Source organism: Herpailurus yagouaroundi, unplaced genomic scaffold, assembly GCF_014898765.1.
Source record: "Herpailurus yagouaroundi ecotype Mexico unplaced genomic scaffold, PumYag 67623, whole genome shotgun sequence".
In the NCBI taxonomy this organism is placed as follows: domain Eukaryota; kingdom Metazoa; phylum Chordata; class Mammalia; order Carnivora; family Felidae; genus Herpailurus; species Herpailurus yagouaroundi.
Window position 1 is genome coordinate 1426025 of NW_024420424.1, and position 16946 is coordinate 1442970.

The window sequence follows — 16946 nt, forward strand, 5'->3', positions numbered from 1 at the left end:
TATATATATATATATATATATATATAATATATTATATATCACACCAGTAAGAATGCCTAGTATCAAAAAGACAAGAGTTAACACGTGTTGGTGAGGGTGTGTAGAAAACAGAATCCCATGAACTGTTAATGGGAATGAAAATTGGTGAAACCACTATAGGAAACAGGAAACATTATGGAGATACATCAAAAAAATAAAAATAGGAATATTACATGATCCAGAAATTCAACTACTGGGTATTTGCTTGAGGAAAATTAAAACACTAATTCAAAAAGATGCATGCAACCATATGCTTATTACAGCTGTATTTACAATAGCCAAGTTTTGGAAACAATCTAAGCATTCATCTGTAGATGAAAACATAAAGCAATTGTAGTATATATACACACAATTAAATATTACACACCCATAAAAAAGAATTAAATCTTGCTTTTTGAAATATGTATGGATCTAGGTAAAATAAATGATAAGTTAAATAAATCAGATTGTATTTACAAATACTATATGATTCACTTGTATGTGGAATATGAAAGACAATACAAGTGAACAAACAACACAGTCTTTCAAATACAGAAACAAACTGGTGGTTGCCAGAGGGAAGGTGAGTGGATATATGGTTAAAATAGATAAAGGATACTGAGAAGTACAAAGTTCCAGTTGTAAAATAAATAAGTCATGGAGATGAAAAGTATTATATGGGGAATATAGTCAATAACGTTATAACACTGCATGTTCACAGATGACAACTACATTATCAAGGTGAGTATTGTGGAATGTATAAAATTGTTGAATCACTATACTGAACACCAGAACCTAACATAATATTTTATATTAATTATACTTTACTGAAAATAATGGACTTGTTAAAAACAAGTTTATTGTTTAAGCAAGTAACATTGTCAATCACATTAAATTAATATTGTTAATTTTATGTAATTTATCAAATTCCTTTGCAATTACTTTTTAAATTTGTTTTGAAATTTTTACAATATTCATATAAAAGTGATAAATTTATAATTTTCATGTATTCATTTTAGTACTAAAGGAATATGAAAAATCACTTAGACATTGTCAGTAAAATTTGCTTTTGAGAGGGACCATTTCTGAAGTTTGAGAAGACTTGGCATTACCGTTGTGTTGTGAAGTCACAGTGTTGTGAGTTATAATCAGTTTTACCTCTTCCTAGTTGTGTGACCTTGGAAAAGTTTACTTAACCTTTCTAACTCTCAGTTTTCCCATTTGTAAAATGGGAATAATTAATACTGATCACACAGATTGTTGAAAATAATAAATATTATTTTTTATCTAAATTCAAGTTAATTAACATACAGTCTAGTCTTGGTTTCAGTAGAACCCAGTGATTCATCTCTCACATATGACACCCAGTGCTCATTCCAACAAGTGCCCTCCTTAACGTAAAGATTAAATACTATAAAGTATGTGAAGCAATTTTCACAGCAACTGGCACATTGTAAACATTCTAAAATGTTAATAGTTAATAGCTGTTATTCTTAAAAATAACAATACTTATCACAGTAAACCTAAATTTAGCCTCACAATCCCTGTCCACTCTCCACAAACACTACAAGTCTCTTGGGAATGGTTTCTCATTTGAAACCTACTTGCCACTTCCAAATTAGTTGTCATATCTACATTAAATAAGTGATACTCAGAGCCAGTGATTAATAAAATCTTATTGTGTACGATTCTGGCAGTTATATGTGATAATTTTTATGCTTGTTCTATAGTGTTATACTTTGACAATTCCTTGGATTAAAATTTTGTTATAAACACTCTTCTCATTTTTGCAAGATTGTTTATATTTAAATAATAAGCCTATAGTTATTTTTCAAGCAAAATAAATAAATAACTTGAAAATGTCCCTTCTACCACACATTTAGAAATGAGGATATAATATATAAATTTCCATATAAGAACTCAAGGCAATAAATAAATGCACATAAGTCTAATTTTAAAGGAAACCCAAAACCAACACAATAACTAAGATGTAAAACCACAGTTGCTTTGCTGGGGGGAGTTTGTTGGTGTCAGGGATTAAGGGGTATGAATTTTAGTGGCCTTGGATTCACATCAGATGGGTAATTGGAATGAACACTCTCACTTAAAGCAGGAATCATATAGGACCTCAAGTTCAGTAAAAGCAGACTCTAAAAATCCTATTTACCAGAATAAGAAAGGATAAAGAAGAAAATTTTTGCTTTATTCTCTTCCTTGAGTCACAAATAAAGTCAGAAGCTTTAGGGATTTGAATTTAGATAATTTGCAAAGTCCTGTCAATTAATTAACATAACAGTGTTTGTTTTTATTGTTTATTTATTTATTAAGAGAGAACGTGAGTCGGGGAGGGGCATAGGGAGAGAGACACAGAATTTGAAGCAGGCTAAGCACTCAGCACAGAGCCTGATGTGGGTCTTGAACTCATGAACGGTGAGATCATGACCTAAGCTGAAGTCAGACACTTAACTGACTGAGCCACCCAGGTGCCCCAACATAAAAGTGTTCTTAGGTTGATAATGCCCATGCATTATTTGGCCAAAGCAATGTAAATTTTAGTAAAACAACACTTTTCCAGCTGGAAAAGAGGATTTCTAGAGATCATTGGTTGTCCATGTTTGTCCCAAGGATCAGCAGTATTAGCATCACTTGGAACTTGTTATAAATGCTCATTCTGGTACCCCACCAAAACTTACTAAATCAAATTCTGAGTTGGTGTCTAATAGTGTGTTTTATGAAGCCCTCTAGATGATTTTTATGCATATTCACATTTGAGAACCACTGCTCTAGAACCTCCAATTCCAAGTCACTTTTTTTTTTAGAAAACAGTATCATAAACAGTTCAACTCCATCTGACCTACACCAAGATTTGGGACAAACTTAAAGTCACACTGCATGAGTTAAGGAATATGCTTTATTAAGGGAAATTTTACAAGCAAAGGAAACATATATACAAGAGGAGAAAAAAAAAACACACATGAATCCCTCTTGATCCTAGAAACGCATGGGTTCTTATGACCTAGCATGACCTATAAAGGTTTCCAGGAGCTGGGTATATTATTCCACACTGTGGGACTATCACCCAATAAAAAACATAGTGCTTCTGTGATTCAATCTTTCTATAAGGCCAATGTGAGAAAGCCGTAGTGTCAATGGAGAACTGCATGGACTGCTAGACATTAGGCAATCTGGATTTAGAAGGTCAGATGTATACAAAAACTGAGTTGTAATGCTCGTTGTGCAGAATCTGGGAAAACTTGGGATCAAAGGGGTCACTGTTTGGTGGAGGAAAGCACAAGTACAGGGAGGAGCTGGGCTACATTGCAAACTCTCTTCCTGGGTAGAGGGAGAACCTCTAGTCTCCATGAGCTATTTGTCAAACCAACTCAGAGTGAAATTCCAGAGTCATTATTATACAATCCTGGCTCCTCTTTTTTCAGGAAAATTGAAATTCAAATATTTTGAATTCTGACAACTGACAAAAACATGATGCCAAGTTTTCCATCCAAACTGATGTTTATTTTGTTAAATCAATAACTGTTAAAAATTTAAAAAAGGGGGGGGAAAGGAGGAGAAACAGGAAGAGGAGGAAGGTAAAAAAAGAAATCAAAATAAAATTATGAAACAATGAGAGTTCTAAGAAATATTTTATAATAGAAGCCTCTATTGTATTGTTAAGGGAGTTTTTATGTTAGAAACCTCTGCCACACAATCATGTTTCTTGTATCACAATCACTGAAGAGAAAATTAATGATCTGGACAGAAAATCAAAGAAACTTAGCCATAGCACAGCACAGAGAACTAAAGAGAAAAAAAATATGAAAGAGAAGTTCAGATACATAAAACATTGAATTGGAAAGTTCAACATACAGGGGCACTAAGTTACAGAGGATAGACTAGAGAAAATAGAAAAGAAGCAAAATTCAAACAAACTCATATTAAGCTATAATAGTTTATAGTTATATTAAACCATAGTTATATAAACTATAAAGGCTTATAGTTTTCCAGAATTAATGAAAAACACAAAAACATAAATTATATTTTAAACTGAGAAAAATAAATAGAACTAAATCAAAGCTTATACACACCACAGAGAAACTGCACATCAAATAGAAAAAGATATTAAATCAGAAAGAAAAGACAGTACCTACAAATAAGAAATAGGAGATTTTTCAATAGCAGTAATATAGAAAGAAGCCAATGAAACATTATCAGTTTTGAAAGAAAATAACTGCCTACTTAGAACATTTTTATTGAAGTATAATTGGCATACAGTATCTTACCAGGCTTGGGTATATATCATGGTATTTAATATTTTATATACTATAAAATGATCTCTATGATAAGTCTAATTACCATCTGTCACCATACAAAGTTATTACAATATTAGTGACTTATATTCTCTATGCTGTCCAAGAGATTGCTGCCTGTGCTTTATTCTAGAAACTTTATGGTTTCACATCTCACATGTATACTTTTAATCCATTTTAAGTTTATTTTTGTGTATGATGTAAGAAAGTTGTCCAATTTTATTCTTTTCCATTTTTCTGTCCCATTTTCAAAACAATTTATTGGAAAGACGTTTTCCCATCATATATTTTTGCCTCTTTTTGTCATAGATTCATTGACCATATAGGTGTGGGTTTATTTCTGGGCTGTCTATCCTCTTCCATTGACCTGTGTCTATTCAACCAATCCATTATTTTGATGAGTCAATTTATTAACACCTTAAGATACAATATTAAAACCTATGGAAATAATATTTTAAAAACATTATTTATGGAGTAAATGCTACTTATTATTTACTAGTAATGAAGAATTGCTGGTTGGTATGTGCAAAGATTAATATGTAGTTGGAATACATTAATTAAATCTTAATGTTTAGGATTATTTAAATTTAGCATTCCTAAATTACTGTATTCTGTGAGATTATTCATTCTTCCAATATATTTTCTATAATTGGACTACAGTAAAACTTACATTTACCATGCATGAAGTTGTTGATATTCACTTGGTGTAAATACATCAAGTATGTGTGAAGTTCTCTCTCTGTTATTAATCTCATCACCTGATGAGAAGTACAGTTGTTACCCTATTAGTTCATTTTCATGACATTGAATCAACATCTTATTTTATTAGCAACTAAAACTGAAGCTCATGCTTTATGAAAATGGCCCTAAGTAGTGACATATTACACCATATGGAGAGGGTTTATTTAGGCAATAATTAAAACAAAACCTCAAAATCTCTTGAAAATTTAAGCATGCCAGTGATCTTAGGACTTCATTAGAGGTTAACTGAAGTAGCCACATAAACAAAATGGCAGAGTAGAGAGAGACAACCTTCATCTCCAAGCCAAAAATAAAATAACTATCAAAGAACAAAAATGCAGTAAGAGGGCACAAGAGTCAAATTAAGAACTTATAGCAAAATGGTGAAGTAAAAAAATGGGGAATAAATACCAAAAAAAAAAAAAATGAAGAAAGCATCTTTGAGGAGATCAGTTTAGCTAAGACCTCTGGAAGTGACTAGAAACAAAGAACAAGAGTGGAAGTTATCAGTATCAGACATACAGCAGGTGTAACCATGGTCTCCAGTAGCCTTTTCTATGGAGGACTTGGACAATATTTACCACTGAGGATATTTGCCACTCAGAGCCACAGACTCCCTGCAGCTTCTGCAGTAGAGTATCCTGCAGTTTTAATCAGCATAGAACCAGCAGTTTGTTCCACAGAGGACATCAGTAATTATTACCACTGGCATAACCACCAGGCAACACCCCCGTGGACCTGCTAGGGAAGGAGATATTACTTAAGGAGCTATTTTTCTGCTTCCCTGGCACCAAGGCTGCCAACCACCCTCTTCCCTGTAAAATTATGCATATTTCAAATCCCAGGGCCTCAGTTTCTCTGTGTGCAGTCAGATACCAGAGGAACTGCTACTGCAGGCTAGCCAATGCCCAAGGTTCTGGAGCCACTACTTCTCTATGAGTGCATGTGCTCCTGTACCTGGTTCTATGGCTATTCCTCAGGCATTTTCACATCGAGACATCTGTGTAACCACTACTGTGAAGTCATGAACAAGTGGGACCTGGTGCAAATAGAATCCCCTCATACATGACACTTCCCATATGTGAATAGACCAAGATGTCCCCAGTAGCCTTGACCACTGAAAACTTCAATAGACCTCTATGCTTCTGCAGAATCTTGCAGCCTTTGCCATTGAGGACTCCTGAAATCTAGTAGATGCTGACCTCAGTTCACATAGCTATATGGAGACCACACTACTGGACCTTCCTGGAAATGAAACCCTACTCAGTTGATATGCTTACACCCACCCATAGGTGAAAGTCTTTCCCCACCAAAGCCAGTCTGTAAAGTCTGGAGAGGTGGCTGTTCCATCAAATACTCAGACATCAATTTAAGGCTGCACAAAACATGACAATCAAGGAAACATAATATCAATATCACCACAGAAAAACTATAGTTTTCCAGTATCCAACCTCAAAAGGATGTAGGTCTACAAGTGGTCATAGAATTCAAAATAATTGTTATAAGGGAGTTCAGTGAGTTACAAGAGAACACAGATAGACAAATCAATAAAAATAGAAAGCAATATACAAACAAAACTTGAAGTTTAAGAGAGAGGTAGGAATCATAAAAAATAAAATAAATGAAAATTCTGGAGCTGAGGAATACAATGAACAAAATTAAACATGCAATAGAGAGCATCAATATGAGACTAAATCAAGCAGAAGAAAGAATCAGTGATCTCAAAGGCAGGCCATTGTAAATTACCCAGTCCAAGAAGAAAAGAAAAGAAAAAAAGTAATGAAACCAGTGAGGAAAGCCTAATTTAATTATGTGCCACCATCAGTCAAAATAATATTAGTATTATGGAAGTCCCAAAAGAAGACAGAGAAGAGGGACAAAAATAATGGCTGACATCTCCCTGAATCTGAGAGGAGGTATGGACATCCAGACACATGAAACTCACAGGTCCCAATATAGTTCACCCTAAAGAGGACTTCACCAGGACATAATAAATCTGTCAAAGATCAAATATGAATAATTTTGAAAGTACGAACAGAAAAACAAAAACTTGTCCTATACAAGGGAACTGTTATATAGCTATCAGTAAACTCAGCAGAAACTTAGAAAGCCAGGAGAGACTGGGAAAAGATATTCTAATAGGAAAAAAATAAACAAATACAAGAACAAGAATAAGTTTATTCAGCAAAGCTGTCTTTCAGATATGAAGGAGAGGTAAAGACTAACTTGCACAAATAAAAGTTGAGGGAGTTCATCAAAATCATAAAACTAGACCTACCTTACAGTAAAAGCTGAAATAAGTCATGCATGTTAAAGTGAAAGGACACTAATTAGAAACATGGAAATATATGAAAAGATAAAAGTCACTGCCAAAGTTTAGTATATGTTCAAATACAGATACTCCAATACTGTGATGGTAATTCATAATTTATTAATTCTGGTATAAAGGTTAAAAGACAAAAGTATTAAAAATAACTATGGCTACAATATTTTTCATGGATATAAAAAGATGCAATAGTGACATAAAAAACATAAAATGTGGGAAGGTATAAAAGTGTACAGATTGCACATGTGATCAAAGTTCAGTTGTTATCAGCTTAAAATAGACTTGTAATACATCTCAAAACCTAAACAACAAATAATCCAGTGAAGAAATGGGCAGACGGCATGAACAGACCCTTTTCCAAAGAAGACATTCAGATGGCAAGCAGACACATGAAAAGATGCTCAATAGCAATCATCATCAGAGTAATACATACCAAAACCACAATGAGTGACTCCTGGGTGGCTCAGTTGGTTAAGCATCTGAGTTTGGCTCAGGTCATGATCCTATAGCTCATGAGTTCGATCCACACATCAGGCTCTGTGTTGACAGCTCAGAGCCTGGAGCCTGCTTCACATTCAGTGCCTCCCTCTCTCTCTGCCCCTCCCCTGCTTGTATTCTCTCTCTCTCTCTCTCTCTCTCTCTATTTCTCTCTCTCTCTCCCTCAAAAATAAATAAATTTTAAGAAAAAATAAAAAAACACAATGAGGTATCACTTCATACCTGTCAGAATGGCTAAAATGAACAACTCAGGAAAAAAAAACACATATTGGTGAGGATGAGGGAAAAGAGAAACCCTATTGCATTGTTGGTGGGAATGCAAACCGGTGCAGCTACTCTGGAAAACAGAATGGAGATTCCTCAAAACATTAAAAATAGAACTACCCTACAACCCAGCAATTGAAATACCAGGTATTTATCCAAAGGATAAAAAATGATGATTCAAAATGGCACATGCACCCCGATGTTTATAGCACTGCCATTAACAATAACCAAATTATCGAAAAAGTTCAAATGTCCATTGATTGATGAATGGATAAAGAAGATGTGGTGTATATATATAATGGAATATTGCTCAGTGATAAAAAAAAATGAAATCTTTCTATTTGCAACAAAGTGGATGGAACTAGAGTGTATTATGCTAAGCAAAAACAGTCAGTCAGAGAAAGACAAATATCATATGATTCATTCATACGTGGAATTTGAGAAATTCAACAGATGATCATAGGGGAAGGGAAGGAAAAACAGGAAAAAAAAACAGAAAGGGAGGCAAACCATAAGAGACGCTTAATTACACAGAACAAACTAAGGTTGCTGGAGGGGAAGTAGGTGGGAGGATGTGCTAAATGGGTGATGGGCATTAAGGAGGACACTCGTCGGGAGAAGCATTGGGTGTTATATATAAGTGATGAGTCACTGGGTTCTACTCCTGAAACCAATCCTACACAGTAAGTTAAGTCAATTGAATTTAAATAAAAAAAATTTTTTTTAATGAAAACAAATGGACTTGTAATAACTGTAAGATGTTTCATGTAAGTCTCATGGTAAACACAAAGCGAAACGTATAGAAGATGAAGAGAAACAAAGTATACCATTGTGAAAAAAATATGAAACCATAAAGGAAGATAGCAAAAAGAGGAAGAAAGGAACAAAAGGATCACAAAAGATCCAAAAAATAACAAGTTTACAATAGATAATTCCTAAATATCAATAATTTCTCTAAGAGTTAATGGATTAAATTACCCAAACAAAGGACATAAAGTGGCTGAATGGATATTAACATAAAAGCCAATAATAATGCTGTCCACAAGAAACTTACTTCAACTTTAAGGACACATGTCCTTAGTAAAAATACTAAGATTAAAGATAGCAGAAAAAAGGAAATTAAAAAGATCAGGGCAGAAATAAATGAAATAAAGAACAGGAAAACAGTGGAAAACATCAACAGAACTAACACCTAGGTATTTTGGAGAGATACAATTAATAAATGTTGGTTAACATGTGGAGAAAAAGGAACTTTTATACACTGTTGCTTGGCGTGTAAATTGATACAGTCATTATGAAAAACACTGTGGACGTTTCTCAAAATATTAAAAAAAGAGGGGTGCCTGGGTGGCTCAGTCGGTTGAGCGTCCAACTTCGGCTCAGGTCATGATCTCACAGTCCGTGAGTTTGAGCCCCGCGACCAGCTCTGTGCTGATGGCACGGAGCCTGGAGTCTGCTTCGGATTCAGTGTCTCCCTCTCTCTCTGACCCTCCCCTCTTCATGCTCTGTCTCTTTCTGTGTCAAAAATAAATAAACATTAAAAAATTAAAAAAAAAAAGAATTACTTTCTGATCCAACAATCCCACTTCTGCGTATATATCCAAAATAAATGAAATCAAGATCTTCAAGAGACATCTAAAATAGCATGTTCATTGCAGCATTATTCACAGTAGACACAATATGGAAATAATGTGTCCATTGATAAATGGATAAAGAAAATGTCAGATCAATAGAAAAAGTAAATTCTTCCATTTGTTACAAAATGGATAAACTTGGAGGACATTATGCTATGCAAAATAAGCCAGACAAAGATGACAACTATAAGGTATTACTTATCTGTGGAATGTAAAAAAAAAGCTGAAGTCATAGAAACAGAAAGCATAACTGTGGGTTACAGGATATTGGGGAAGTAGGAGAAATGGGGAGATGGTTGCCAAACATTATAAAGGCTCAGTCATAAGGTGAATAAGTTCCAAGGTTCTAATATACAGCATGGTGAGTGTAGTTAAAAATATTATATGGCGTGCTTGAATTTTACCAAGAGACTAGATCTTAAGTGTTTTCACACACACACACACACACACACACACACACACGCACAAGAAAAAAAATCACAAAAAAGAAATCAGTAATTATATAACAACTAAGCAAGACAATAAATGTGTTAATTAATTTGATTGTGATAATCATGTAAAAATATATGTGTACATCAAGTCATAATATTGTTTGATTTAAATGTATAAAATTTTATTTGTTTATTATATTGTAATAAAGCTGGAGGAATAATTGTTAACTCTTATGATAACCTTCAGAAAAAATTGAGAAATATTGCTTTACACATTCTTGTGTGGGAAGTAGATTAAGGCAGATCCTCCAATAAGTTCAACTACTACCAAGGTAAAAATTTGACATAAAATTGTAATTCATAACTGAAACCACAGGAATTTAAAAATTGTAAGAGAATATAAAAATATTATGCAAAAAATTAAACAGCTTAGACAAAATTGATAAATTCCTAGAAATATACAACATATAAAAACTGAAACAGGAAAAATTAGAAAATCTGAACATACCAATTACTAGCAGGCAGATTTAATCAATAATCAAAAACCCAAAAAACAAAAGTCCAGGACCAACTGAATTCTCCTGAACATTTCAAGAGGAGGTAATACCTATTCTTCTCAAACTATTCCTAAAAGTAGAAGAAGAAGGAAAACTTCCAAATTCATGCTACGAGGCCAGTATCAACCTGATACCAAAACCAGATAAAGACACCACCACAAAAAAGGGAACTACAGGCCAATATCTGTGATGAACATTGAAGCAAAAACTCTCAACAAAACAGGAGCAAACTAAATCCAATAATACATGAAAAACAAACAAAACGTTGATCATGATCAAGTGGGATGTATTCCTGGGATGCAAGGTGGTTCAATATTTGCAAATCAATCAATGTGATACATCACATAATTAGGAGGAAGTATAAGAAGCATATGATCAGTTTATAGACACAGAAAAATATTTGGCAAAGTGCAACATCCATTCATGATAAAAGTCATCAACAAAGTAGATTGAAAGGGAACATACCTCAACCCAATAAAGGCCATATATGAAAAACCCACAGCAAATATCATATTCAGTGGGGAAACATTAAGAACTTTGTCCCTAATATCAGGAACCATACAAGAATGTCCATTTTCATCATTTCTACTCACCAGAACACTGGAAGTCCTAGCCACAGCAATCAGATAAAAAAAGAAACAAAAGGCATCTGCCTTCAGTCTAAGCACTATCTTTTTGGAAACTTCCATGCCATGAAAGCCAAGTAGAATAAGAAGCAAATGCACAGGCTGAAATATAAAAGAAGAAAGATGAGGCAGAGTTTCAAGTAAACTACTAGCTTGTGCACCCATGGAAGCCACAGGAGAAGAAAATCGGAAAGCCAGAGGGCAGAGACACTGGTACAAATTGTTGAACTGCATGCCTACTTTCTAAAGCTTGATTCAATGGATGTAGAGTATCCATCACCATCTGATTATAATGACCACCTTTGAGAGACCCACCTTGCTCATACCAAACCAGTTCATTCTAATCCTTTTCCCTAAACTGTTGACTCTCAGGAATAGTTCCATTTTAATTTACAGCCGAATGTAACAGGTGTACAATAAATTATCTCCTTTGTTGTCTTTAAAAAAAAAAGGAAAAATAAATAAAAGGCATCAATATTTGGAAATGAAGAAGTAAAACAATCATTATTTGCAAATGACATAATACCATATATACAAATATGTGAGCAACCCAACCAAAAATACTACTAGAACTCATAAATGAATTCAGTAAAGTCTCAGGATGAAAAATCAATATTCAGAATTCTGTTGCATTTCTATACATCAATAATGAAGCAGGAGAAAGAAACGAGAAAATGATCCCATTTATATTTGGACCAAAAGCAATAAGATACCTAGGATAGACCAAAGAGGTGAAAGACGAAAGTCTTATACTCTGAAAACTATAAAACACTAATGAAAGAAATTGAAGATGACCCAAAGAGATGGAAAGATATTCCATGCTCATGTTGGAAGAACCGATATTGTTAAATGTCTATAATACCCAGAGCAATCTATAGACTTAATAACATCCCTATTAAAATATAAAGATAATATCTTACAGAACCAAAACGAACAATTCTAACTAAAATTTACATAGAGCCACAAAAGAGCACAAATGGCCAAAGCATTCTTGAGAAAGAAAAAAAGTAAAGCTGGAGGTATCAAAATTCCAGACTTCAAGTTATATTACAAAACTGTAGTAATAAAAGGAGTTATGGTACTAGCACAAAAATTGATGAAAAGATAAATAAAACAAGATAAATAAAACAGTAATAAACCTAAAATTATATGATTAATTAATCTTGGACAAAGGAGAAAAGAGCATCCAATGGGAAAAAGACAGTCTTTTCAACAATGTTATTGGGAGAACTGGTCACTTACATGGAAAAGATTGAAACTGGACCAGTTTCTTACACTACACACAAATAAAATAAAAATTGTTTAAAGACCTAAATGTGAGAGCTTAAACCATAAAAATCCTAGAAAAGAACACAGGCAGTAATATCTCTGAAATTGACCTTAACAATTTTTTTTCTAGCTATGTCTCCTGAGGCAAAGGAAATAAACACAAACTGTTCAAAATACATCAAAATATGAAGCTTTTGCATAACAAAGGAAATAATAAACAAAATGAGCAGACAACCTAAGGAATGGGAGAAAATATTTGTAAATGACTTATCCAATAATGTGTTAGTATCCAAAATATATAAAGAACGTATAAAACTCAGCATGCCAAAAACAAATAATTCAGTTAAAAATAGAAGACATAGACACTTTTTCCAAGAAAGATATACAGATGAGATATCACCTCACATCTATCATAATAGCTAAAATTAACAACACAGGAAACAATAGATGTTAGAGAGGATGCAGAGAAAGGGGAACACTCTTGCACTATTAGTGGGAATACAAACTGGTGAAGTCATTTTGGAGAACAGGTTTTGGTGCCTCAAAAATAGAACTACATTATGATCCAGCAATTGCACTACTAGGTATTTACCCAAAGGATATAAAATGCTGATTCAAAAGTTGCATGCACTCCGATGTTTAAAGCAGCATTATCAACTATAGCCAAATTATGGAAAGAGCCCAAATGTCCATCCACTGATGAAAGGGTAGAAAATAAGTGGTGTGTGTCTGTGTGTGTGTCTGTGTGTGTGTGTGAGTGTATACTAGATTATACACATATATATATATATATATATTAGAAAAAATAAAATCTACACATTTGCAATGACGTGGATGGAGGTACAGACTATTATGCTAAGTGAAATAATTTAGTCAAAAAAAAGATAGATTTCACTTATATGTGAAATTTAAGAAATAAAACAGATGAACATAAGAGATAAAAAAGAGGCAAGCCAGATGACAGACTCTTATCTATAAAGAACAAAATGAGGGTTGTTGGACGGGAGGTAGGCTGGGAGGTGGAGTAAGTGGGTGATGTGTATTAATTATGTGTATCTTCATTTGATGTGATGAGCACAGGCTGTAGTATGTAAGTGATGAATCACTAGATTCTACACCTGAAACTAATGTTACACTGCATGTTAACTGGATATTTTAAAAATTTCTAAAATCTATTCATTAAACTACTAAAATAATCAATAAATTAGAGCCTCTGCAAACCTGCACCCATTCATTCTTCATGATAGGACTAAAATTTGCTTTTTTTGCAAATGTTCTCAAGTTAAAATGGCTTAAAATTTTACTCCCAAGCATTTTTGGTGCTATTTCTGATTATTGTCATTATTGGTGCTGATTTGCTTTAGAATCAGAAAATACTATTGGTTCTAAATGTATTCCCTTTGATCTTTTATATTTGCTTTTAGGAATAATAGCATTATCAGGGCGCCTGGCTGGCTTACTCAGTTGAGCATCTACCCCTTGATTTCTGCTCAGGTCATGATCCCAGCGTTATGGGATCAAGCTCTGCACGCTGAATTTGGAGTCTGCTTATGATTCTTTCTCTCTCCCCTTCAGCCCCTCTCCCCTGTTCACGCACTCTCTGTATCTCTCTAAAATAAAAAAATTTAAAAAAATCAGTAGGGAAATACAAATAAAAACCATGGTGAGATACCACCTCACACCTGTCAGAATGGCTAAAATTAACAACACAAGAAACAACAGGTGTTGGTGAGGATGTGATGAAAAAGGAACTATCTTGCACTAAGCGGGAATGCAAACTGATGCAGTCACTCTGCAAAACAGTGTGGAGGTTCCTCAAAAAACTGAAAATAGAACTAAGCTACAACCCAGCAATTGCACTACTAGGAATTTACCCAAATGATACAAAAATACAGATTGAAAACGGTACATGAATCCCAAAGCTTATAGCAGCATTTTCAATAATAGCTAAACTATGGAGAGAGCCCAAATGTCCATCGACAGATGAATGAATAAAGAAGATGTGGTATATATCTATATCTACATCTATATATCTATCCATCTATAATGGGATATTATTCAGTCATAAAAAATAATGAAATCTTACCATTTGCAATGATGTGGATGGAGCAAAAATTCATTATGCTAAGCAAGATAAGTCAGTCATAAAAAGATAAATACCATATAATTTCACTCATGTAAAATTTAAGAAACAAAACACATGAACATATGGGAAGCAGGGAAGAGAAGAGAGGGAAACAGTCCACAAGATTTTTAAAAAAAATTTTTTTTCAACGTTTATTTATTTTTGGGACAGAGAGAGACAGAGCATGAACGGGGAAGGGGCAGAGAGAGAGGGAGACACAGAATCGGAAACAGGCTCCAGGCTGCGAGCCATCAGCCCAGAGCCTGACGCGGGGCTCGAACTCACAGACCGCGAGATCGTGACCTGGCTGAAGTCGGACGCTTAACCGACTGCGCCACCCAGGCGCCCCTCCACAAGATATTTTTAATGATAGAGAACAAACTATGAGTTGACAGAGGGAGGTGGGTAGGAGAAGGGCTAGAGGGGTGACAGGTATTAAGGAGGACATCAGTTGTGATGAGCACTGGATGCTGTATATAAGTGATGAATACTAAATTCTACCAAAATCAATATTGTGCTGTATGTTAACTAACTAAAATTTAAATTTGACAAATGAGAGAGGGGAGGAGTTAAGATGACAGAGAACTAGGGGGACCATGGGTTTTCCTAGTTCCTCAAACAGCTTTATTGAGGTCAAATCACTTGGAATAACCAGGAAATTCATCTGTGGGGTAACAGAAGGATCTCCATAGTTGGACTGAGATACTGTGGTAGGTGCAACGTGCATGGAGGTGAATTGGAGGAGAGAAAAATGTAAGTGCTGTAGAGGGTAGGGAACCCTTTCCATGGAGAGAAAAAAGGGAGGGAAAGAGAGAGGTTTTGAGAAAGTGTATCATCAAGTTCATTCAATGGTCCTCTTGTGACCACAGACAGGGGAGCAAAAAGTACTGGGTGTTGCAGGGTTTGTTTTTTTTTAACAACATTTGAAGCTCAAACTCTGTGGTTTGGGAAGTTCTCTGGAGTGTAGCTGTGCCACATGCTCCTGGGAAGGAGGGGGCTGGCCCCAGATTGCATACTATAGTGTAGGGAACTCAAGGGTACAGTGAAAGAGAACATTCCCCACCTGGAGTACTTTTGGAAAAGGTATATTGCCTCCCCAAGAACAAAAGACCCTGCAGGAACCAGCCAAAGGCCTTTCATCAGCAAGAACGTGAGGTGCACCCAGAGGGAATATAACATTTGCTGTTTTTTGTGATGCTATATCATAGATTCTGCACATTGTGCAGGTGTGTTAATGTTTCTCAGGGCCGAAGGACTCCAGGCACAGTGTGGAGAGGCTCTACTTCAGAGGAGGGGAGAAGATCCACACAGTGTTTTGTACGTTAGGACTTAGGGTTTTGTATCCCAGCCATGATCCAAAGAAAAAAATGCAGGAGAACTCTGGCACAAGGCAAGTTGTCTAACCTCACTACTCTGTAAGATTGCCTGAACAGCAGAGGATGTGAGATCTGTCTGGGCCAAGAGATTGGGGTGGTGCCATTTCCCCCCCAGCACCAACTCAGTGGGACTTCAGAGAGCAGCAGAGAGGCCTCCAGTGGAGGTGGGACCCACTTATACCAAACTTCAGCACCATGCATCCACCATGTGTACTGAAAATAAAGTGCTCCAAAGCACCACCTGCAGCTCTGGTGGATATAAGACCAGGTTACTCTTTTGTTTTCTTTGGTTTTCTTTCTTTCTTTCTTTCTTTCTTTCTTTCTTTCTTTCTTTCTTTCTTTCTTTCTTTCTTTCTTTTCTATTGAAATTAGCCTCATAGTTTCTTGCTTTTTTTTTAATTTTCCCTTTCTCTGTATTTTGGATCATGCTTTCTTTTCTTTTCTTTTCTTTTCTTTTCTTTTCTTTTTCTTTCTCTTTTTCTTTTCTTATTTTTATTACATTCTTTTTCTTTGGAATCATCCTTGTAGTTTTTATTTCCTTTGTTTGTGTTTTCCCTGTCATTTTCTCTATTTTTTTTGGGGGGGGGAGGGGAGATCAGGCTTTTTCTTCTTCCCTTTGTCAAGGATTACTTCAACAAAGAACTCAAAGCACACCTATTTAAAGGTCCAAACAATCCCCATTGCAAGGAAGGAGGAGCTCTGCAGAGGAATGACCAGTGGGTAAGAGCAGTCAAACTGCAAGAGCAGAATGCACACAGCATACACAAGAGATAC